Consider the following 23614-nt stretch of genomic DNA (forward strand, 5'->3'; position numbering starts at 1 on the left):
CCAAATGAAAGGAGAAACACGAACAAACAGAACTCACCTGGTAGAGAAACGTGATGGCAATTGATAACTACTCAGAGAATGAAACACTGCTGCAACACCCAGCTTAATATAAATATTGGTACTACTGGTATGGGAACCAACTCCCACCTCCTTAGGGTTTTGTTCCTATTTTCTGTGCTTTCCTATATTGGTAAGTATTTATTTAACAGATTTTGAGACTATTGAAAAAGGAAAGCTGCATGGAGCTGCAGTATTTGGCAGACAAGACCATTCTGTGCTTCAAAACGTCCACAACTGCTGAGGCAGAACGATTTCCCATTTCCAAACCTGGTCCTGGAGGCTGTGCACAGTTAACTGACTGTGCAGGCAGCTAAACCCCCACCCAGCTGCTTGGTCATGACTTCCCTCCCTCCCCTCCCCAAAGCAGGATGGCAGAAGAGAATAAGAAAGGCAAAAATGAGAAAAACTCCTGGACTGAGACAAAGCCAGCTTAATGAGTATAAAAAACTACCCCAAAACAACAACAAAAAACCAATCCCCCAAAAAATCCAAGTGATGCCACAGCAATCCCTGAGAAACTCCCAGCAGCAGACTGGAGCCAAGCCAGTCTGAGCAATGGCTCCTTTGGGAAGGTGCTGAGGTCCACTTTGTTAGTGACTCACTTGTTTTGAAGGTGTGGTAGTAGAGCTCTTTTTGTTATACTTCACTGACCTTTTTTCCTCTTACTGTGAAAGGAAAATTCATTTTTGAGAATGCCTTTAATTTTTTGTGAGTAGGACGAGTTGAATATCCTTGCCTTTGGCTTTCTCATTTTCATTACCCAGAAAAAAATGGTTTACTCAATTCGGAAATCAGAGGAGATGTAAATGTTTTCTTCATTTACTTGTAACTGCATTTTTTTTCTATTTGTGCAATTCTTTGCATTAACAGCACTATGGTGATAACAATTGAATTTGGGAAAAAAAAAGAAACCCTCATGCTATGATTATTTCTTAAGAGTAGGAAATGGTTGGAGCACTAACTGTAAGGTACAGGTCCACTGGCTGATGCCATTCCAACCACATTGGGATTAACACACATACCAGCTTCTAGCTACAACATTTATTCAGACTCTAATAGTGCTCAATTGTCTAAAAAACCCCAATTGCCAATATATATATACTCCCAATAAAATATATATAATGCCAATTATATAGTGACAATTAATTGTCCAATAACTTCCAGCAGCTGGTTGAGGAGACCTTGTATTGCCTCTCAACAGTTCAAACAGTGTCAGTGACAGTGTTACCTCAGGGCTGCTTTGTTGTTATGCTGTAGGGTGTTTTTGAACTCAGCCATTTAAGGTGCACAGCTAATGGGAACACTGAGATTATCCCATGTTAATACATTTTGTCAGTGCTGCTTTTCATGCCTTTATCCGAAAAAAAAACCCAAACAAGGAAACAGATGTCTGGTCTCCTAATGCTCCAAGTAGGAACATGTCTTAGTGTTGTGCTGTGTCAGAGAGTTCTGCCAAAAAGTGAATGTTATTTCTAGGGTTGAGCAATATCAAGAGAGATAACTCAAAATTGAATCCATGACTTTTTTTGAACCAGCTTCTGAGGTTTTATTTACTTTCTCTCCAATGTAATTTAAAGAAACGCAGCTGAAAATTTGGCTTTCTGGGAAAGACATTTGCACCATCTTAAATGTACGAATTCCTGCTGCTGTATGAGTCAGCAAAACACATGCTAAAGACATGAAACCATCCTTGTTTACTGAGGTTTGAAATGTGTGCTTACAACCCAGCAGATTCCGGAGTGCTTCACAAAAATCCATGTGGGCTTTGTGCTCCACTGCTTTGACAAATGGAGAACGTAATCAAATAAATGATGTAAGAGACATCTTTTTTACTGCCTCCTCTCCTTTGTGACTGAGAAGAGGATCTGACATCTTCCTACTATCGCCCCCAGCAGCTGGAAGCAGTAGAAATGTCACAAGGATGATGGTTGCTGCTGACAGGAGCACATACCTGTTGTGTGCCATAATGACTCAGCCCAGGCTGCTGCAAGACAGGAACTGTAAAAAGCAAAAACCCAATACACAGCTTCATGCATATATTGCTTATTTTTCCTATCATTATGTTTGAGTTGGAAATTGGGTAAATGGAGTTCATCCATACAAATTCTTCACCCTTTTTCTGTCTCATTAGCTCCATAGCCCAGGCAAATGATAAATGCTCATAAAATTGCTGTATTTTAAGTGCATGCTAGAGACTGGAAATGCATGGAACAGACTGCTCAAGAAACTGCATTGTTCTTATGCATTGTCATTGGTGGCCATGTATTTTGATTCTTGTGAGTTAATGACATATAATAACAAAGGTTATTTTCAAACCTCACTACAGACACTTTTCTTGGCTCATTTCTATGGGAGATAACAAGATCTATTGAGATAATACACCAGATGCTATTCAGGGAATGACTATCAACTTGAACCAATATCTGTAAAATAATCTCTTTTCCAAATGCAAATTGCTTTCTCTACAAGCTTTTTTCTTCACAACATAACCACCCTAAAACTCAGTAAAACTCTGCCTTTCTAGTGTGCAATTCCTTGACACTGCAAAGCATCAACTGAGACTTACCCTGATACCTGTTCTTCTCTTCCCTTTTTGGTCCATGACAAATTTCTTTTATACATTCTGGCAAATACATATTTTACTTCTGCAAACATTCATAAAGGGCAGGTGCAAGACTCCAATCAGGATCCCTTACATCTTGAATACAGAACTGCTTTTCCTACAACTTAAGTCTGTCTTTTGTGCCAGGTGTCAGCTGTAACAACACTTCACTGGACTCCACCACCCCTCAAAAAACTCACTTTGTCTGAATGTGGGTCTTGATTTTTTACGTGCACCACAGAAAATGCATTGAGGGGTCTTCTCTTCATTTCAACACTTCTTCTGTCCTCCACCACTAATTCAAATGCATTTCATACTCCAACCTCTCTGGGAAGAGACTGATTTCTGACCACACAGAAGTAACACAGCACCAACAGGTAGGTTTTATTGAAGTCTGTGTGACAACACTAAGCTCAACCGGGGCTAAAACTCAGTAGAAGCTGCATGGCTTCTGTATTTAAACACAGTACACTGAAATTACACCTCAATTCCTCTACAAATCTGCTGACTCTGTGTCAGGCCAGTGCTTCTCACATTGCTTGTAAAGTCACTGCCTGTGGGAGAGAGACCTCCATTCCATATCCATCATATCAACTCCTGGAAGTACATATTACACTACTTCTGTGGGATATTCTTTCTAGTACTGGGGTACTGCAGCCACTGGATATTTTTCTCCTAAGGAAAACAGGTAAACTTGATGCCTAGGACTCTCCACCTCAATATGATTTAAAATGTATCCCCTGCTTTACTTTTTTCCTCTACAAGTATCTTTTCATTTTCTTGAAAGTAACAGAGACTTCTGTGATTGTCTGAAGTCTGGCTAGCAAGAAAAAGTGAATACCTGAACACATCAGAGGTTATTTTAAAAACGCCTGCGTGGCCACTGGTCATGGAAACATGGCCAAGATATGTCTCAACTTAAAAAAATAAAAAAAGATTCCTCCTAGCAGTGTGTGTCTGGCTGTGTCTGGTAAGCTCACGTGAGCTTACAGGTCTTGCAATTAATACCATCAGAAAACAGTAAATACCATATCTTCAAAGAGGTTGTTCTGTCTTGGAAAACTGGTGCTTTAATGATAGCAAGAGCCTGAAAAAAATCCAGCCTTTTAAGTTTGTCCCTTGCTGCCAAAGGATAGAGCAAGTGAATAGGCAAACATGCTGTATTTCTTTGACTTTTGGGGAGAAATTAAGGAAATTCTACACTACTGGTTCCTTCTCTGTAAGCGAAATGTTGGGAGTTCCTAAAAATAATCTCCTCTGCAAGTGAGGAAAAACTCAGTGGGTATAATTTTATTCCAGTGAATCATATCTCTGTTAAAGCAGAAATGTATAGGTCGAAATATGTTGGTGGACAAGGAGTGATCATGAGTCAGCAGTGCCTGCTGTGGCTAAAAGGCAGATGGGGTCCTGGGCTGCATCTGTGGGGACAGAGTGGGATCATCCCATCCTACTCATCACCTGTCATGCTGCACCTCCAGTCATAGAATGGTTTGGGTTGGAAGAGACCTTAAAGACCATCTGGTTCCAACCCCCTGCCATGGGCAGGGACACCTTCCACTAGAGCCTGTGGAAGGAACCTGGAGCACCATGTCCAGTTCGTGTCCCCACAGTTCAAGAAAGAAGCAGAAAGACAAGACAGGGTCCAAAGGAAGGCCAGGAAGATGATCAAAGGGCTGAAGAACCTGCCCTGTGAGGAAGCACTGAGAACACCAAGGTGTTGTCTCCTTGGAGAAGGATGGGGGGAATTTATCATAGTCACTGAAGTGAGCAGATCTAGGGCCACCACGATCCACAGCCAAGTGCTCTAGTGCAGTACACAGCATGGGGAGAGTGTCCTGGTGTGGGTGAACCTGGGAGCTCTGGGAGGAGGGGAGCAGGCTGAGGAGTGTCAGGTAGTATGAGAGAGAGAGCAGCTACTGGAATCACAGCCTGCCTTCCCTGGGACAGGCCCACCATGCAGACAGGATGCATGATTTGTAGGATTCCCCATCCTCTCTCTCTCCCTGGCTGAATACAGTGACTGAAGGGATTGGGGGCAATAGAATCATAGAATCATAGAATCAGACAGGTTGGAAAGGACCTCTGAGATCATCAAGTCCAACCCTTGATCCACTACCACCACAGTTGCTAGACCATGGCACTAAGTGCCACATCCAGCCTCATCTTAAAAACCTCCAGGGATGGAGAATCCACCACTTCCCTGGGCAACCCATTCCAATGGCTGATCACCCTCTCTGTAAAGAATTTCTTCCTAATATCTAACCTAAACCTCCCCTGGCACAGCTTAAGGCCATAGTGACAGCTCCTGCCCAGCTAGGGTGGTTTGAACTTGGCTGGACACCGGGTGCTCACTAAGCCACTCTATCACTTCCCCTTCTCAGCTTCTGTCCCCTTCTCAGCTGGCTGGGAGAGAGAGAATAAGATGGAAAACAACTCCCAGGTTGAGATAGAGTAGTTTACTAAAGCAAAAGTAAAAGTTTGTGGGCACACAAGCAAAGAAAGAAACCAAATATTTTGTTCTCTACTTCCCATCAGCAAGAAATGTCCGGCTGCTTCCCAGGAAGGGCTTCAGCACGTGAAGTGGCTGCTCTGGAAGGTAAATGTTGGAAATAACAGATGCCCCCCTTCTTCCTTCTTCCCTTGGCTTTTATATCTGAGCTGATGTCACATGGTCTGGAATATCCCTTTGGTCACTTGGGGACAGCTGGTCTGGCTGTGTCCCCTCCCAGGACCTTGCCCACCCCCTGGTTTGTTATCAACACCTTTCCAGCTCCCACTGCAAAGCTCAGCCCTGGGAGGGCTGGGATGGGAAATGAACTCCAGCTCAGCCAGAGCCACCACAGCACTGCAGTGAAAGTGTCTCCTCTGTGACTGCTCTGCATTCCCAGGTGCCCAAGGATAACAGGCTCAAGGCTCTGCAAGAGGGTGGGAACAATGATGAGGACAATGGTTCATAAAGGTTGGAGGTGTCACCAAGGTTAGTGGTCCATGCCCTGAGTCAAAACAGCTTCCATACAGAGGAGAAGTTGGATTATTGTCACAGGAGGATTCCTTGTGTGAGGAACAGAAGGGCCAATGTGCTGAGCTGACACTTCTTGGGGGAGTCTGCTGCCTCCCTGGCAGTGCCCCATTGCTGGAGGGTTTCAGTATGTGAGTGAACAGGGCATTAGATAGTCTCATCTTGGCTCCCTTTTCCTTCCAACCTGGGCTGTTCTGCAATTCCAGGTATCTCTGATATGATTATAAAGCAAAATTCTAAATATGGCATATTTGTTTGTATAATGAGCAAATACAGGACTTGTTTAGACACCCAGTCCAATTTATGGATGCAATAATAACTAGAAACAAAAACCACGAGTATATGAAACATTGTTTCCCAAGAAAAATATGAACACTGGACACAGGCAATTAAGCATTCCCTATGTTTTCTAGATGAATATGCAAATTTGACATTCAAATCAGACATCTAAAAAAAAACCCTCATCCGAGCAAAAACACTGAGAACATAAGCAGTCCAAAGTTTAAGTCTTTTTGCTCTAACTTTAATTACTTGCCATAATTCCAGTTAAGGGCAAGGCACTTTAGTAGGTTATCATTTTGTTCCTCCCAACTGTTTCAAAAGTCAAGTACAGTTTCCCCTGACAAAACATGTAGTGCGTGGAATTTTTAGATGGAGAATTTACAGCAGAGTAGCATGCAGAGAATTCATTACAGCCGGGAGAAGGTGACAGTATTGTTTGCATAATAGGTTTGTCTGTTGGAAACTGAGAGTAACTGCTGAACTGGCTTAACAAATTACATACATTTTTTGGGAGCTAAAGAGAAGCTTAAGCAGGTCCTGGGAGAAAAAGGGTGAAAAGGCTGAATATACGAAGTAAAGAAAAATTAAAATATTATGGGATAAGCTGTTAAAACTTGCGTTTACCAACACAGAATCACGCTGCTATTTAATGCAGATTTACGGGACAAAGGAATCTAATGACCTGTAATTCAGGGCCGCAAGGCTTTTAGGATGGGAGGACTTGGAGTGCCCCTCCCCTCTCACATCATCCTGCGCAGCTCCTCAGTTCAGACTGGGTCCCAGTTTGCATTTAGCATTTTGGGGAGTGATATAAGTTTCTGCCCCGTTCCATTGCTTGTGATTTCATTATTCATTATTCTGCCCTAGGATGAGACTTTGTAAGATCATATTCTAAGGCCATAGATTATTAACACCATTGAACAAAAAGCATCATAGTCCTCTACAACCCTTTAGCTCTGCTTCAGGGTGATTTTAAGGGCCAAAAGTGAACTGTGGTGGCAATTAGGTCTTGGAGTTGACCACTGTTGCAGATCTGTGTTGTAATTATAAAGTAAATTGTTTTAATCTTTAGGTTAATAAAAGCAACCTGGTCTAGTGGAAGGTGTCCCTGCTTGTGGTAGGGGGTTGGAACACGATGATCTTTAAGGTGCCTTCTAACCAAACCATTCTGTGATTCTATGAAGAGAATAATATCAGAATATTCTTATTAGATTTAAAGTGGAAAAGGACCAACAGAGGTTATATTAGTTGAGGAAACCAAGTTGTACTGCTCTTCAGGTGAAAGAAGGTGGCAGGGAGGGAAAGGGAGCACAGTGAAATAAAGATCAGACTATGTCCACTGCACCTCTGGATGCTATTAAATGAAAACACCTCATTGCAAAGCCAAAGACTAATGAAGTCGATCTCTTCTCTTTTATCGGGAGGGTGGGGTTGGTCAGACTCAAAATTCTCCTTGGCTGATTTAAGCTGCCCTTGGTGTGAAGGAGCTGCAAAGCAAGTTCAGCCTAAGGACATCATTAGAGATAGGAAGAAACCTAAAGAGAAGAGCAGAAGAGTATTAGCATATCAGCAAACCTCTTTTCATACATTCTCTCTCTCACACACGTAGGTATATACACAGCTCCAATGGATCTTGCCAACATTTGCAGCACCAAACACTGCTATGAAGACACTGCTGCCCGTGTGCACCCTGGCGCTGGTGACCTACCCCAGTCACACACCGCGGCTCTTTGTCTCCTGTTTTGCCTGGGATTTTATCAGTCCTAGAAAATGGACAGTGCTCTTGTTGAGTGTCTTGAATCCCAAGTCTATTTGATAGTCGTTGCAGGCTTGATGTGCAGCAGTCTTTGTTAAGAAACACACGGGCTTTACATAAACAGGCTGACCTTTATAACTGGCATTTTGTCAGGAGGGGCTGAAGGGGAGGAGAAAAGGGGAGAGAAGAGCCTGTGCTACTTGTTGCTGTGAGAGAAATCATATTCTGAGGCAAAGAGGCAAGATGGCATGTCTTTCATTTTTATAACTACATAAGGCAGCATACATATGCCTACATATTTAACAGCTACTACACTTGAAATGGACACTGCATTTTTTTCACAAACTGTAACATCCTTCCTTCAATCCTTTTCTTGCCTCCTTGCTAATGAAAAAGTCAATAAAACCCCAAGCAGGGCAAATCATTACTAAGATCCGCTCATTTAGCATAAAAAAGATTAAACATGCTGACAGGAACAAACCCATGTGATGCCAGAGGAATCTTGGGTTTCTGCGGTTTCCGAATATTTCACCATAGATTCTGGAAACATAAAACTGCCAGACTGGCAAACGGACATGAACTGGTGCTTACAGGGGTAATGGAGAGAAGACAAAAACTTTCTTGATCAAAAAGCTCCACAGAAATTACCATCTCTTTTTGAAGACCACATGTAGCACAGCAGACAAGTGCTGGTGTAATGCTGCGATCACTCCATACTGCCCAACGTACACATCACATAATCGGTATGGTCAGTCTGCTTATTGATCCTGGGAAGCATGAGATGAACGCAGCCAGGCTACACTGCAGGGATGCCAAAGCTCCTCGTTGATCTGCAGGCTGTTCCCGGACACGGACTGGCTTCCGTGGTTTAGCTCTCAGCCCAATTATACTCAGGGAAAAGCGTTTTTATTAGCCATGAACGCGTGTCTGCTCACAGCACGGATGGAGGAGAGGGACTAGGGGTAGGGGGGGACACACACCAAGCTCCATAAATGCTGGCACTGCCTCCCTCTCCCCCACACACCTTGAGATTCCGCACACATTCCAGAGGCACTACGCGAAGAAATGGGAGATTTTTCCACCGAGCCAGCTCGTGATTTCCATACAGAGAACCTGGAAGCGCCGAGAAGGAAGGGGGGGAGGATGAAGAGGGGGATGAAGGGGAGATGCTCCTCTTACCCAGGGCAGGAGAGGGGCACGGGTGATGAGCAGGGGGACGTCCGCCCACCCTCCCTCCTCCACAGAGGTTCCTCGCCGCGGTGTCGCCTCCCCGTGCCGCTCCCAAAGCCTGTTCCCCGCTCCAGGATCTGCAGCCCTTCCCTGCCGGGCACGGACGGACAGCGGCCCCGGCCGGGGGTGGGGGATGCGGGGAGAGACCCCCTGGCAGCCGGGCTGCGAAATAAATAAAATAAAAGGTTGTGAAACAAAGGGTTGGCCGAGGGTGGGGGCCGAGCAGGAAGCTGGGATGCTCTTACCCGGTCGATGTCGCCGCTGCGGCTCGCTGGAGCCCTACCCGGCTGTGTCGCTGTCCCCACTCCGCGGTTCCCGCGCCCCCTGTGCCGCTCCCCGCCCCCCGAGGCAGGTGGCGGAGCCCCGCGGACCCCGAGCCCCCCGAAACCCCGAGCCCCGCGGACCCCGAGCAGCGGTGCCCCCAGCGCCCCGGCCGGTGGCTGAACCTCCCTCGGCCCTCCGTGGCCCGCCCGGCTCGCTCCAGCCTCCCACTGCTCGGTGCGGTCTTGTCTGTGCTCCACCTGCCTGGGCAAAGCCCCTCTCCTCCTACCTGCTGCTGAGATCCCGCAGTTTATTATTCTTTCCTCGAGAATCGCTTCCATCACCACCAAAAAAAACCCACCTCAACCCCAGCGAATCCCATTCCTCTCCGCAACCCCTCTCGCTATTCGGGTTTGCTTCCCTCTCTCCTCCTCCTTCTCTCTCCTCCCTCCCTCCTCCCCTCCTTTCCCCGTTTTGGGTCTGGAGCCTCTCTCTGCCCTACACACACACACACACAGGCAGACACGCACGGTGTAAATGGGTTGTTTCACACACAGAACTGCTGCTGGTTCCCCAAGTCCCCCCGCCCTGCTCAGCCCTGCTCTAGCCTGAAGCCGCAGATCATGGACTATGTGCTTGGAGCCGGGATGCGTTTTGCTCACAGCCGCTTCGCCTCCTGCAGTTTCACCCGGTGAGTAGGTTTGATTTCGCGTTCAGGTGGCGTGTCCCCAACAGAAAGGGCACTAACGGCAGGGAGAAATAAAAATAATAATAAAAAATAAAATAATTAAAAAAAGTATTGCCTCGCCTTGCTCCTGACCGAGCTGGCTCCACTTTCTAAACTCGAAGGAATTAGGAAGCACCAGTCCTGTGCCCACATCCATCGCCAGCGCCCGGCGCTGTTGGCAGCGCGCACCGCAGCACCGCTCCCAGAGCCGTCCCCATCTCACCGCTTGTTCACCACATCCGATTCATGTTTCCATCCGGCACCGTACCTGCTCCATTCCCTGGTTTAACCCTTGCAGACACAGCCGTGGATGCTGGAAAGGCTCAGGGTTTCCCCCCGTGTAAGGGAAAGGACAGAAATGCTGGTGGCTGAGGGAGCCGTGAGCGTGCCTGAGGAATGTCTGGGAATCCGCGGCGGGAGATCAGGTGGAAAAGTTCATCGCTCTTCCTGATCCCCTGAAGAACTCGGATTGGATTGGGGGTGGGGAAGGATTCTCCAGAAGGATAGGAAAGGAATTCCAGTCCCGTGGAATGTGCTGGGAGGTGGCAGCGGCTCGAGCGGGGGGCGGCCGGGCGTGTGGGGGAGCAGCGGGGGCTGTGGGGGCTCCTGCTCTGTCCTGCCACTGTCGCTGCTCGCTCCGTGCCCTTCCCGCATTTCTCAATCCCATCGCACCTGATTTTACTTACTACTATTTTGGGGAATACCTGTATTTTCGGCCGGCCTGAGGAGTGCAGGGTAGGAGAGAGGCAGCGTCTTCCCAAAACGCACACCCTGTATATCTGCCTGGGGCACAGAGTGTCTCTTGGATCAAGTAGGGGTTTCTTTACTTTGAAAGAAAAATAGAGAAGAACTAAGGGAAATAAACACTCTAAGTCAAAAAAAGGACAAGTGCCTTCAAGAGGGCTATTTGTGGTTAATACTTCGAGGATTTCTGTGTCTCTAATTAGCGTCAGAGATCCACCCACGGTCGATAGCAGAAGGTAGGGAGGAAACGTTCCCTCTCGCTGGGAGGTATTGACTGGCTCCGTGTAGCTGTCATTCGGGTGCAGGGGAGGTGTGTGTGTGTGTCCGTGTGGGCGCAGCCGTGTCTCCAAAGCAGTGCATGCAGAGATCACAAGGAGGCTGCTAAAGGCTTGCAAGCAGGTGGAGATGCCAGGGAGAAACACACAGGATCCGAATTTATTGCTTGGTGGCAATAAAGCAGAAGACGGGAAAGACCAACGGCCCCTTCAGTGCCTGGGTGTGCTACCCCCCTGCTTTTCCTTCAACCTCCCCTCCCCCCACTCCCCACTCCCGGCCTCCAAATTCTGACTGATTTCGGGAAAGGGGAAGTGAAAAAGCCTTTCAAGCGCGGGATCCAAAATTCACCCTTCCTCCAGCTCCTCTCTTCTCCCACCAGCTCGAAACCCCCGTGCCCACATCTCCTTCCAGCTGAGTGTCCTTCTCTCGTAGACTGTCCTCCAGGCGGTTTTCCCATTCCCGCCGACCTGCCCCTCTGCCCCCACCTCCTCCTGCCCCGGCCTTTTCCACGAGTCTGGGGTGATTAACCAAATCCCAGACGTGTCTCCTGAACTCCCCGCCTCTGGCGCTGCTGCTGCCGGGATCCTCCCGCACCGGTCTGCTCAGGAAAGTTTCTGTGCAGTCATACTCCCTTCCCTCCCTAGGTAGAGAGGATTAGAGTGCGTTTCAAAACCTCTACCTGATTTTTAATCCCTTTTTTTTTTTCCTTAGCATTGAGGGAAAAAAACCCCAAAACAACCAAAACCCAGGAAGTTCTGAGGGATTTAGCTTGCGATGGGAATAGCTCAGCCGGTGAGCATCGCCTCGCCGTGCTGCTTAAATGCGAGCGCTCTGCAGGAGAGATTTACGTGCCCATCAGCAGAATATTTCCCGGGTTTAAGAGCACTCGATATTCCCTCTGCCGACGGGGGTGGGATGAGGGCAGCGGAGTTGCGTGGCTCACAGGCACTGTGACGGATGGCAGTAAAACTGTGTCTGGGCAGGAAAAGTGACACAGGTTGGACTGGGTGGCGTTTCTATACTCAGTAGAAGTCGAGGGGACACACACCAAACCCTTTGCCTACACCACCAAGTAAATTAATGCAATTAATATGGGCTTAATGGGCGATTGCAACAAGCGAGCGTCAGGCATGCTTAATAGAGAAGATTCCTATTACCCTTGATTTCCAGCATTCCTCGCTCCCAGCCCAGGGATACCTTCTGCTCGTATCGTGCTGGCTGATTCAGAAAAAAAAAGAATACCGGGCAGCAGCCGGGCGGTTTTTTCTTTGCTGTAGTGGTTCTTTTGCTTTTTGTACAATAGACTGGTGGTGTGTAAATACCTCCCGAGCCCAACGGCCCATTCCCGAGGGAATGCTCCCAAACAGCCCTCTTCCCTGTATTTAGGTGTCCAGGCTCCCTGCTTGCCTGTGTCTGTCACTGCCAAGGATTACCTCCACCTCCTCTGCTGCCTCCATCTCCCCTGAAGCCGTGTGGCTTTGGGACTCCCATTTGGCCGGGAGGTAATTTCCCAATTTCCAATATTGGCAGTGGCAGGCGGACACGCAGGGATGTGGCTCTGGCACAGGGAATACCTTTAAGGATGCGTGTCAGCGTCCAGCCTGCCTGGGCAGCCGCTCCTCCGAGCTCTGTGTCCCCGGGGCGAGGTACCAAAAAGGGGCGGGAGGGGACTGGGAGAGGCGGGGGCTGGAGGGGACCCGTCGCCCGCAGCGGCAGGAGGGGCTCCGGGTCCGGGCGGAGCGAGCACCGACAGCGCCGGTCCCGGCTGCGGGACCCCCCGCCAGCCGCTCCCTCTCCATCCTCTCCCCATCCTCGGCAGGACAGGGCAGCTCGTTTTGCAGGGAAGGGAGATCAGCCCGCGGAGCGGTGCCCGCCCGTCGGTGCGGGCTCGGCGGGGCTCCTGCAGGGAGGGGAGCCCTCCCCGCAAAGGGTTAACGAGGCTGCGGGTGCTCCGGGCACGGTCCTGTGTGCGCCTCAGAGATGCACCAGCCAATCCCGGCAACAGCACCATGAACTATATGTAGCGTGGTGGAAGGAGCGAGGGGAAGGAAATAGGGTGTAAACTGTCCCCGTACATCGGAAGGCAGGAGAGCTGCATTTTTCGGGCTACGATTTCTGTGCCACGTAGAGACCATCATGCGTTTAAAAAGGTAAGGGCTTTGTTACCAGCTGTCTGTCTCGTGATTCACTGCCGAGTTCAAGTGCATTTTCTGTGTACCTTTCATTAAGTGCTAAATTCTGTAGTGCAGAGTGGGAAGAACGTGGAATATGTCGTGATTTACTGTTTGGGGATCGTTCTGAAGGAGTACGTCAGCTCCAAGTTGTAATGATTAAGCAAGTGTATGCATGTGAAGTAAAGCGAATTCATGACTGGCAGAAAAACGTGATGTAGGAGGTAAGAGAAAGATTGTTCTATTGTAGCACCAAAATCAGTTATGGATCCATATCAAATGAAGGCCAATGTGAGATAGACAGTATTCTGAAAAAATATAGAGAGTAGTTCAGAGGCATATCTGCCAAGCAAGTCTGACAGAAGAAAGAGAAATGACTTCTTTCCTAGAAAAGCCCATGTCTAACTTTATTTAAATACAGCCTCACAAAAGAATGCTGTAAAAAGAAATGAAGTCAAAACCTTACAGAATCTGTATGTTGAGAGATGAGTGACTCTGACTCGTTAAGTGTACAGAGATAAAGCTGGAATGGCCCTACTTACATTTACAAGATATAAGAAAAAACTTCAGAGGAGCAATCCATTTAGATATCAGACTTTACAGACTTCTGTCATTGCTCAACTTCATCCCTGTGAGGAGTTACTCATTTTAAACAGGTGCTCTATCAGCTTTACCATAAGACCAGCTTTGGGAATAGAAACATTTGACTGGATGTCTTCCTCTCTGTATCCAAGCATAGCAACAGACCCTTGGTCTCAGATGCTGTCACGGTGCCGTTTAATCAGCAGGGTTCCATAAAGAAACTACCTACAGATTCTTGCCTCCAACCATTTTTCTCTCTAAGACACGTACATAATATAAGCAGGAGAGGAATAAAAAGAAAAATCTGCGATATTTTCTGGAAGTTGATCCACCTCCAGTGAGAGCAAACTCCCCACCAGACACCGAGTCCACCGGAGTTGTGTGTTTGTGGCGATTGTTCACAAAATGCTGAAACCCTGTGAGTGAAAACCTTAACTAGGAAACATGAAAACAAGCAGCTGAATGTTTTTTACAGAGCTCACTGCAGAAGGCAGCATTTGTACAACAAGCCAACAAGCCAACGTGAGGATCTTCAAGTGATGTAATCATCCCGTCTCATCCTTTCCCATTTTTTTCCACTACTGTCTGAATGCCTTTGTGAAGAATTAATTACAGGAGTCTACTCACTGTTTACACCAACGTGTGTCTGAGAAGTTATTTCTTTAGTCACATAGATTGCAGTGACTTTTCATTCCTCTCAGTCCCAGACAATGATTTAGGGGACTAAAATATTTTTACTTCATTTGGATTACTTTGAAATCGAGTAATCATATCTGATTCTGACCAGTCTAAGACATTCCTTGCTTGAGATGCAACACCTATTGAAAACAAAAGGAAGCTCTTTTTGTCAGCAAGCTTGCTTCCTCAGCAGTTTGTTGTTTTTTTTTAAATCTAAATGAAAGATTGGAAGATCAAACAACTCACCTAAGTTTTTCTTAGAAGAAAAAGAGAGTAGTGGGAAGTATCAGATGACAGTTTCTAGAAACACAGTTTTCTAGCTGCCATTTATGCCTAGTGCAGCCCTTAATCATCCCAAAGCTCCATCTCCCCTCAAAACCTGAAGAAGACATTGATTTTATTTTTTATTTTCTCTCCTGAAACACTAGTACTCTCATATGGAGCAAAATCACCAGCAACACGTTTTGACAAATGGAGCTCAAATGCTCCTTCAGAAAGATTGCATTAAAGCAAACTGTCCTGTTGGAGCTGCAGGTAGCAGCTTACAGTCATTTCATGGAGAAGTTGTCTTGCTGTTCTTCTTGATCTCATCTTACACCACCATAAGAGAGCACTTTTTAAAACCAAATTTTCAGCCACGTTCTCTTCATAGCTTTGTTCAGTACGTGTATGTTCACGGAGGGCCTGATCTTGCACAATTAAAGGAGTTCAGAGCATTGCTAATAACTTTGGAAGCAAGATCGATTTCCAAAACAATATTTTGGAACTAAGATGAACTTCAGATTTAGAAGGGAAAAAAAAAAAAGAGGGCATCATGCTCCATACTGAGCAGTCTGAGGCTTTGCATATCTTGAGTCAAATAATATTAAACTACTAAAGAACTGAATGATTTTTAACCCGATCTTACATTGGTTTAAGCCTCAGTTACTCTTATCATCATTGATAAACCAACATTTTTTGTTTGAAGTCGAGAAACGTTAAGAGAGCCCCCCATGAGCTATGGGCAGGCAGCACCTTGAGACTCAGGTTGTCATCCTGCTGAAAACTGGAATGGGAATAATTTGGTCTTGTAGCTCTGAAGTTAATCCTTCATATGCAGCACAGTTTTTTGTGCACACACAAATACAGTCTGTAGATACACATGCACACATAGATACAAACAGGCACGACATGCGCTGCACATCGCTCCACACCCAGGGGCTGTAGAGTTACTTTTTTGCCCTGCCTTGTACCATGGCATGGATTATTTAGCCCAGGCTGTTCCCCAGCTCCCATTGAAAGTCTTCACCTCCTGCATGTGCCACAAAATAATGCCCTGATGAGAGAAGGACCCTCTGCCACGTCAAGGCTTTTCGTGCTTGACTAATGAGCCTCTCACAAAGGCCACAGATTCTGTTCCACCTTCAAAAGAAGGTTGGCCAAGCACTATATACTGTGAGCTAAATTGAGACTATTAAACTGTAGTGGTTCCTCTTATAATGAGGTGAGATTGTAAGGCTCTTCCATCAGATGCCTTTACTGTAACAGTTACGTTAATGGTGATTAGCAGATTCTGCTAATTCACAGTAACACCTTCACTGCCACATCTACCAGCACTTGATTAATGAGAAAAGTGGTTTGTAAGGCATTTATTACACCTTGGCAAGTAAAGAACTTAAATCTGAGGAATCAGAACACTGCTCTATACCTTTAATCCCATATTATTCATGACGATGAGAGTTCTGTGGAGCTAATTTAGCTCTTTCAGTACTTATAAATCTTCTGGAAATAACAAAAACACCTGGTTAACTGAACATGGGTGACCACTCTGAAATCAAATGGGAATATTAAAATCTGTTCTAAATGTTACTACTTATTTTTTTATTATTATTTTCCCCCTTTCTCTATTTGAAATCTCTATTTCTAAGGAGATGAAAAATACTGTCACATACTGAAAAATGATATTGTGGAGGGAGGTGGTAGCCCAAGCATATATCTTAATTATCTATTTTTCACCTAAAACGTTATTGATCCCTATTCGTTAACACTTTGGTGGACACAGAGAACAAATATATCTTGCAGTTTTTATCTTCAGTAATTCTATTTGGTTTCTATACTTAATGTGCTGCCCTAAAGGTTAAAATCGCCGTATTTTAGGTCACAGCTGATACCAACCTCTTTTTCTCCAGAATGGTCAGCATTTCTTGGATGAATCCCCTTATTCCTAAATTCTGTACCACCATTTCCAATGAATATGCTTGTTTAGGTAAAACAGCAATGTTTATGCAGGTGGAAACTCATCCTGCTGCCAATCTCTGGAGACTGTGGATTTATTTCACATACAGCCATTAGCTGGTGATGTTCTCTTTTTAAGTCACTGCCCCTGTGGGATGTGACTCTGACTCATTGGCTTGAAAAGTAAAAGCTTTCTTAACTACCTAAGTACCCTTTAAACTCTCTGTTAGCTTAAGTTTATTAGATTGATTCACATTAGTTGAAGAGACAGTAGTGGCTTTTCTTGAAAGGTACTCATTTATAAACCAGCTTAATTTCTTCATGCTGGTTTGTCTTGGCCAGGCAAAGCCTAGAACATTTTCTTTGTCTTTCTGGAGAGAAAAAAAGAGGCTATTATAAAGAAAAGTGATGAGTCTCATACTTAGAGAGACTGCAGTGATCTGTAACTCCTGATAACCAGACTGTCTGTCTCTCATTCTGCACTGTAAAGATACTGGCTGAGAGTTTAAAGCTCTTCAACATTAGCTTTGCAACTTTTTACTAAATAAGGATGTGCTATTCTATGAGGTACAGCAAGAAACAGCGATAATTTGGTACTAATGTGGTTTTAGAGTGTCTCATAGCTAAATTAAAACAGCAGAGAGATTGCAATTCCTGGTGAGACTCTAAAGGCCAGACTTTCTCTCCTTGTAGCATGATGTTCACAAGAAAGACATCTTCTAGCAGACCTTTTTTTCTCTGCAATTTTTAAATTTTTTGTAAACTTATCTAGATTCAAGCCTTTCAAGGCAGCTTTGGTGTCAGATTTATGTGAGACAGCGGGCTGCCAGTACACAGGACATAATTATTACTTGTACAATCAAGCTTTATCCATCCTGAGGTGCAATTAGGCCCAGACTGGCTTGTTGCAGCTTGAATCTTTGCTCGGTCAGCCATTAAGTCCCTACTCTCACTATAAAAAATTAATAGGTATAACATGAACATTTAAGAGGATCTGGCTACTGCCCATATACCAGCTACAGGCTTAGAAACGCTGTGCTAAGGGACTTAGGAAAAATCATGCAACAGTTTGCAGTAGGAGCAGCTGTGAAACCATCTCTTGAAGCTTCTCTGAGTCCTGTCTAGGGAGTTTGCACAACAGGTGATGTAAGTTTGTTGGTTTTTTTTTGCTGGCATAAATAGTTTGAGGATGAAGAACCTGAAAGGAGTTTTAACCATCCATTTATAGCAGCTGAAAACAATCTACACCACCTGTGAAATCAGCTGTAAAATATGCTGTGAGTTCAGGAGCACTTTTATCTGAAAGACATAATAGAAGGGCAAAATAAAAGCATTACCATTCTATGAGATATCCTTGTTAAAAAATAAAATATATAAAATAGTCCATTCTTCTGACAATGCATCCAGAAAGGTGCATTCATGCCATTAGACCTTTATGGATGTTATTTCTAACTGTTGATCCAAGCTGTAACCACTAATTTTCACATGAAAAATAAAGTCCAGAAGAGAGTAAATCCTTGATAGCTAAAATTACAGGGCTGTGTGTCATGCCTGAGCCAGAACCTCTAAACAGAGAAATTCATTCTTAGAAATAAAAAACCCAAACCAACTGCATTATTTCAAAATATGAACAGGATTTTGGATTAGGTCAGGTAACATCTGAGGGGATGGAAGTACGTGAAACTAGGCTGGATTTTGTAAATGTCCCCACTGCAATCAATATAGTTCATTGCTTTTTTGCCCCTCTCATTAAGTCCAGAGAACAGCTAAACACCGTTCATTATTGTACAAAAAATATTAGCACTCCAACAGCTTCAAAGAAACTTCTATTTTTGCCTGAGACTGACAATTCCTTTCCTCTCCATCCTTTTCTGAGCATTTGTTACAAAATTTCCAGAAACAGAATTTTTAAGCAGCAACAAAAATAGTCAACCCCTCTGTTAGTGCAATGAACATCTTCCTTTTATTTTATAACAGTTTTGCCATCCAATAAATTGAAAGTATTCTATAGGCATTGATTGTTCAGGCTTCACAATGCCTTTTTTTCCTGATGTTAGGATCAGAAACTGTAATCCAAGAAGGTTGAGGGACTTGTCAAGAGTTATGCAGTAGAATCAGAGCTGTACTTCGAGGTAACTCAGCTCCAAGTACTCTCCTTCCTCTCTGTAAACCGAATCTTCAGTTCAACAATCTGTTGGTGAGCAAAGTTTCCTCCCACCCCATCCCATTTTAGTCCTTCTGCATTAATCAGTTATATTTGGATTTGTCCTCAGGCTGGAAAGGCTCTAGAACCAAAGTTTTAGTGCACAACGTGTAAATAGCTGCTTCCTGCCACTCTAGATGGCCACAGCTGTAACAGCCCTGGGGTTAAAAAGGGTACAAGGATGAATTTAAAGAGGAAAGGGTTGTTTGCTACTCTGCTGTGGTTCACTGGATACAACCAACTCACATGTGCCTTGGTCTCTTCACAGCCCACTGATACTTAGCTGCTAAATTGGGTCAGGGAACTATCTGGGGACTAAAAGTTGTGGGTGAACAGGAGACACACTGCTAGAACTAGTGTGCCATGACTTCTCAGTGATCAGTTACTATTTAATTTTGGGGTGTGGTGCTTAAAAATCCTAAGGACCAAATTTAATTGCCACTAAAACACACCCAACGAGATTATCATAGCAGAGAGTGCTGAATGATTTTGAGTTAAGAGTTGAGTTTAAAAAAATTCCAGTAAGCTGGAATTCAGGCTTCTAAATATCTGTCTCCCCTTGTGATTTTTCTACAAACTTCAATGCTCCAGTATGCAAAATTGTGTGTCACAGCAACAGTTGTCAGTTTGTGCCTGAGGAAATGCTGGACCAGAACCTCTCCCTACATTGTGATTTTTCGGTAGTGCAGCTCCCAAAGTTACTTAAAGAGACCTTGTTCTGTTTCCCTTCTAACATTTTTCATGCCATCAGATGCTTTAGCTGAAAATTTGTGGACAGTTTGGGAGAATGTTCAGCATAACTTGTGTAAGGGAAGAGTGACTTAAGACTGAAATGTTGTGCAGTTTTCATGCAAAGAGTTTTTGCTGGTGGGACAATCCATGTGTGCCTGAGGACTTGCAAAGATGGAGATTTCATCCCCTATGAACTTTTATGATCTGGAACGTGCTGTCATCCAGCCTGGAGCAGACTTCAGGCTCTCGAAGGAACAGGTTTTTCTGTGGCTTTGTGGCATCCTGGGTGTTGGTCAGGTGAAACCCAGAGCTCAGTCAAGGTGCTGCTCAGCCATTCCAGAAATGAACTTCATTTTAGGTCCTTGCGTGACTGATAGATATTGTCCACCAAGAATTTAGGTACTAGTACCCATTTAAAGATGAGGAACTGAGGCACCAAAAAGACTGGGTGGATTTTACAAGATCATGTAGTGAAAGGAAAATGTGAAATGGCTTTAAACTGAGAGTAGATTTAGATTGGACATTGAAAAGAAATTGTTCCCTGGGAGGGTGGGGAGGCCCTGGCAAATGTTACCCAGAGAAGCTGTGGCTGCCCCTGGATCCCTGGAAGTGTCCAAGGCCAGGTTGGACGGGGTTTGGAGCAACCTGGGCTGGTGGAAGGTGTCCCTGCCCATGGCAGGGAGTGGCATTGGATGGGCTTTAAGGTCTCTTCCAACCCAAACTGTTCCGTGATTCAGTGATTTCTCCCTTTCAGTTATTCACCTACACAGTCACACCAGCACCACACCGCCTGGGATTGCAGGTCCTGGAGCCCCTGGTCAGACCCCAGAGGGGGGGGAGGGCCCAGATGAGGCTGGTCACATCTATTGAGGCCTGTGTGTGCACTCAGAGCCTTGACAGCTAATTTATTCCCCTCAGTAGGTTCCTTGCAGGACCAGATTCACTTGTTAAGGCAGAAAGACTGTAATGGCAATTTGGGGATGCTGCTCTACATCATCACCTAAAACACATAAGAATCCGTTTGCACAGCAGGATGAACTTAGATTAACAGATTTAAAAAGTGCCTCAGGGAATTTATACATAGTGATTTGGGCAGCAAAGGAAAAAAATCAGGTCTTTTACAAATATCAGGCATTGAAACAATTCCCTGGGCATTCCTGACAGGCAGCACAGGAGGGAGACGGCACTGGCTGTGCTGGGAGGCAACAGAAAGCACGTGGGTCTATCCAATTCCAGACTCACAGCACTTGCAGGAATGGAATTCTGCAGGGACGGAGCAAACACCCAAGCCCAGTCCATGGGCAAGAGCTGGAACCTTCAGCAAGCAGCTCTCACGTTCCAGACAGAGCTGGAGATGGCGGCAGAGGTCGGGCTGACAGATACTCTCTCCTTCTGTGCATGCATTTTATTTTTACTCCTCTGCTCTGAAGGCTGGGATGAGGAAAAAATAGCAGGATTGTTTTTAAAAAATATTAAAAATCAGACATCCTATTTGTTCTCTGTTTCAGCTTTTGAGGATGTAGTTACAGGGGTCTTGTCCTTGTCTTAGAGAGGGGAGAATAAAGCTCAAATCTGGCAGTGGATGAAGCTCTGTTTGAACAAAGGAAAGATGTTGATTTAGGGTGCATGTAGTCAAAGCTGATACCAGGACCTGATGTGAAGACCTTGCTTATTTTTAAGCCTGGAATGTGAAACTCACTTAAGGACTTTAGACACAGAATTATTTTCTCCTTTTAGATTTTTTTTTCCGAAGATTGTAGCTCACAATGAATAACAGAGAACAAGGTGATTCGATCCCCCTTGCTGAAAATCACCTGGTGACAAAGATATTTTGTGTGTCCAGGTGCCACCCCACAGTGGCACAGGCTGGACCCTGGAGGTCACGTGTGTTGGATCTGATGGCAGGGAGAGCTCACCATCCTCTAACCTGGTCCATGGTACCAGCCTGGGCTAGTGGAAGGTGTCCCTGCCTGTGGCAGGGGGTTGGAATGGGATGGGCTTTAAGGTCCCTTCCAACTCAAACCGTTCTATGGTTCTGTGATTCCAACTCCCTCAACTCCTGTTCTGTTTCTTTGTGCTACCAAACGTACATGTTGAGTCTCTTGTTTTTGGGACTCCAAATTTGAGAGAACTAAAGCTCTGCCCAACATCTGACTACGAGCACAGGACAGAACAGCCCACTCCAGCCCACAAATCCTTTTGCTATCCTTCAGGAAGTTCAGCTGGGGAGAGGTTTTTTTTCTGTGGATTTGCGTATCCTCCTTTGAAGAACAGAACCCCTGTGATGGCTCTGAGCCCAGAGCAGAGCACAAGGGAGATGCTTTTTTGCTCTCTGCTCTACCCTTCTCCTCTGTAGCTGATAATGATTGCAGCATTTTCTACTCTTTTATTCCACAGCACATCATCAGCTTCATGGCTGTTTCATTTACACTGGGCTGTGTGAGAATTCCAAGGGCAGATGCCTCCCAGGTCTCATTCATTTAAAATTGTTAGCAGTCCAAAAATTGCTCCTTGGAAAAAAAATAAGAATCACTGCTGATAACACAGTAGGTCCTGTGGTTCTTGACAAAGGTGGGCAACATGATCATCACACTTCAGATGGGGAAGTGAAAGCAGAGACACATAAAGAGATAAACCCAGGGTCTTAGAGCAGATAAGAGCAATCTCTGAGATGCAGACTATTACTTTATTCTTTATGCAAAATGTCTTTCCATTTTTCAGTGTCAAAATACCTTTGAAAAAAAAATGGTCTCCTGACTCATCTTGCCTTCTCTGAGCTTCCCTGTTCCCCATCCAGCTGCTGTGGAGAAAATGTTGCTTCTCACCATTGATTCAAAGTTGTAGCAATCCCACTTCATCACAGAGGATCCTAAATTTTCCACTGAGAGCTGGGATGTTTCATCATTTTCTTGGAATTCTGGTGAGCATAAAAAATGAAGGACTTCAGAGAGATCCTAGTCTTCTGCATTTCCACTGGCAGAAGGAAATCTCTGTAGGATCTCAGACCAAAGGCTCAGATACATCCCAGACTTGCAGAGCAGAGAAATATTGCAAAAAACCCAACCCTGATCTTATTAAATTATTGTACAGTTATTGTACAGTTATCATACAGTTATTTACTTTGATTCTTGAGAATTACAGGTAGATGTGGCCCAAAAAAGGTACTGATGAGGCCAAACATCAACTTTATTGACTCTTCTATGAAAAGTTGCTCCACTAGTGAACCAGTAATTTAGCAGCTCTGTCTCTGCTGTGTATCAGCACATCTGTTTTATAGGGGACTCTCACCTCTTAGAAAAGAGAAGGCTGCCTGCACTGAGGGAACCACAGATTTCTTTTTCCACAATTTCCACTTTAGACAGGATTTAAACTTACTGATTTGCTTTTTCTTGAGCATTGCTGTGCACACATCTGAGCTGGCTGAACATTATTCTGTATATCTTAGTTTACATGGTTTATCAATTAATTTTCTGTAAGCAAATCAAGCAGACATTCTAATTTGCACTATTTTAGCTGTCTTAGTGAGTTCATAAACTACCCATATGTAATTCTATGCAATTTTTAATGTTAAAAAGTATTTACATAAAAAAGGAAGACTTAGGCAGGTGGGGTTTGCCCTACAATATGATGACAAAAAAAAGGCTACAGACATCCTGTGTTTTTGTTCACAGCTGAAATTTGTCCCAGTGACCACAATGTTGGCATTGCACTTGCCAGCACTATATTCTCTGATAACATAAATACATGGATTTTGCCAGTCTTCAGCACCTTTACATGTTGATGAGAGCTGGGACTCAGCTGTGGTATTTCCAGAAGGTGCTGAGTCAAATTCCTTATGCACTGATTTGAGTGAGGAGACGAGATTTCTGACAAAGAAGAATTTAGCCCATTGTGCTCCTCAAATTCACTCTGACCTCGGAATTTAGAAGAGGAAGGACTAAAAACTTAACAGCATTTACAAGTGTTAGCTGGGTGAAACCATGGGGATAACAGACAGTAACTGTGCAGAGCATCTCTATGTGAGGATTGTCCTCTAAGCCAGCACTTCAGGAACAGTCTGTTGACATGACAGCTTTT

The 23614-nt window shown here is 44.9% G+C and overlaps 1 protein-coding gene and 2 long non-coding RNA genes across 6 annotated transcripts in view; 1 reads left to right on the plus strand and 2 right to left on the minus strand.

Moving 5' to 3' along the window:
• Positions 1-1327: 1327 nt before the first annotated feature.
• On the minus strand, positions 1328-4698 carry LOC113978067. The gene is made up of 2 exons (XR_003537491.1): positions 3126-4698; positions 1328-2867 (listed from the first exon to the last, which is right to left on the minus strand). It is a non-coding gene; the product is annotated as an uncharacterized LOC113978067 (long non-coding RNA).
• Positions 4699-5924: 1226 nt separating this feature from the next.
• Positions 5925-10464, minus strand: LOC113978064. 3 transcript variants are annotated; one of them, XR_003537486.1, is made up of 5 exons: positions 10206-10464; positions 9471-9953; positions 8744-9111; positions 7581-8556; positions 5925-7498 (listed from the first exon to the last, which is right to left on the minus strand). It is a non-coding gene; the product is annotated as an uncharacterized LOC113978064 (long non-coding RNA). The 3 variants fall into 3 exon arrangements; XR_003537485.1 differs by having other exon boundaries at positions 7581-8832; XR_003537484.1 differs by having other exon boundaries at positions 7581-9111.
• Positions 9734-23614, plus strand: part of LOC113978063 (BMP/retinoic acid-inducible neural-specific protein 3) — a 189812-nt gene continuing 175931 nt past the window's right edge. The window contains exon 1 of one of the 2 annotated variants that reach the window (XM_027704759.1): positions 9734-9901. The gene's annotated coding sequence lies outside the window, so the exon portion shown is untranslated. Of the gene's footprint in view, positions 9902-12771; positions 13108-23614 lie in introns of those variants that run through there. The other variant, XM_027704760.1, reaches the window with a different exon arrangement.

Source organism: Neopelma chrysocephalum, unplaced genomic scaffold, assembly GCF_003984885.1.
Source record: "Neopelma chrysocephalum unplaced genomic scaffold, ASM398488v2 Primary Assembly neopelma1_287, whole genome shotgun sequence".
Taxonomy (NCBI): domain Eukaryota; kingdom Metazoa; phylum Chordata; class Aves; order Passeriformes; family Pipridae; genus Neopelma; species Neopelma chrysocephalum.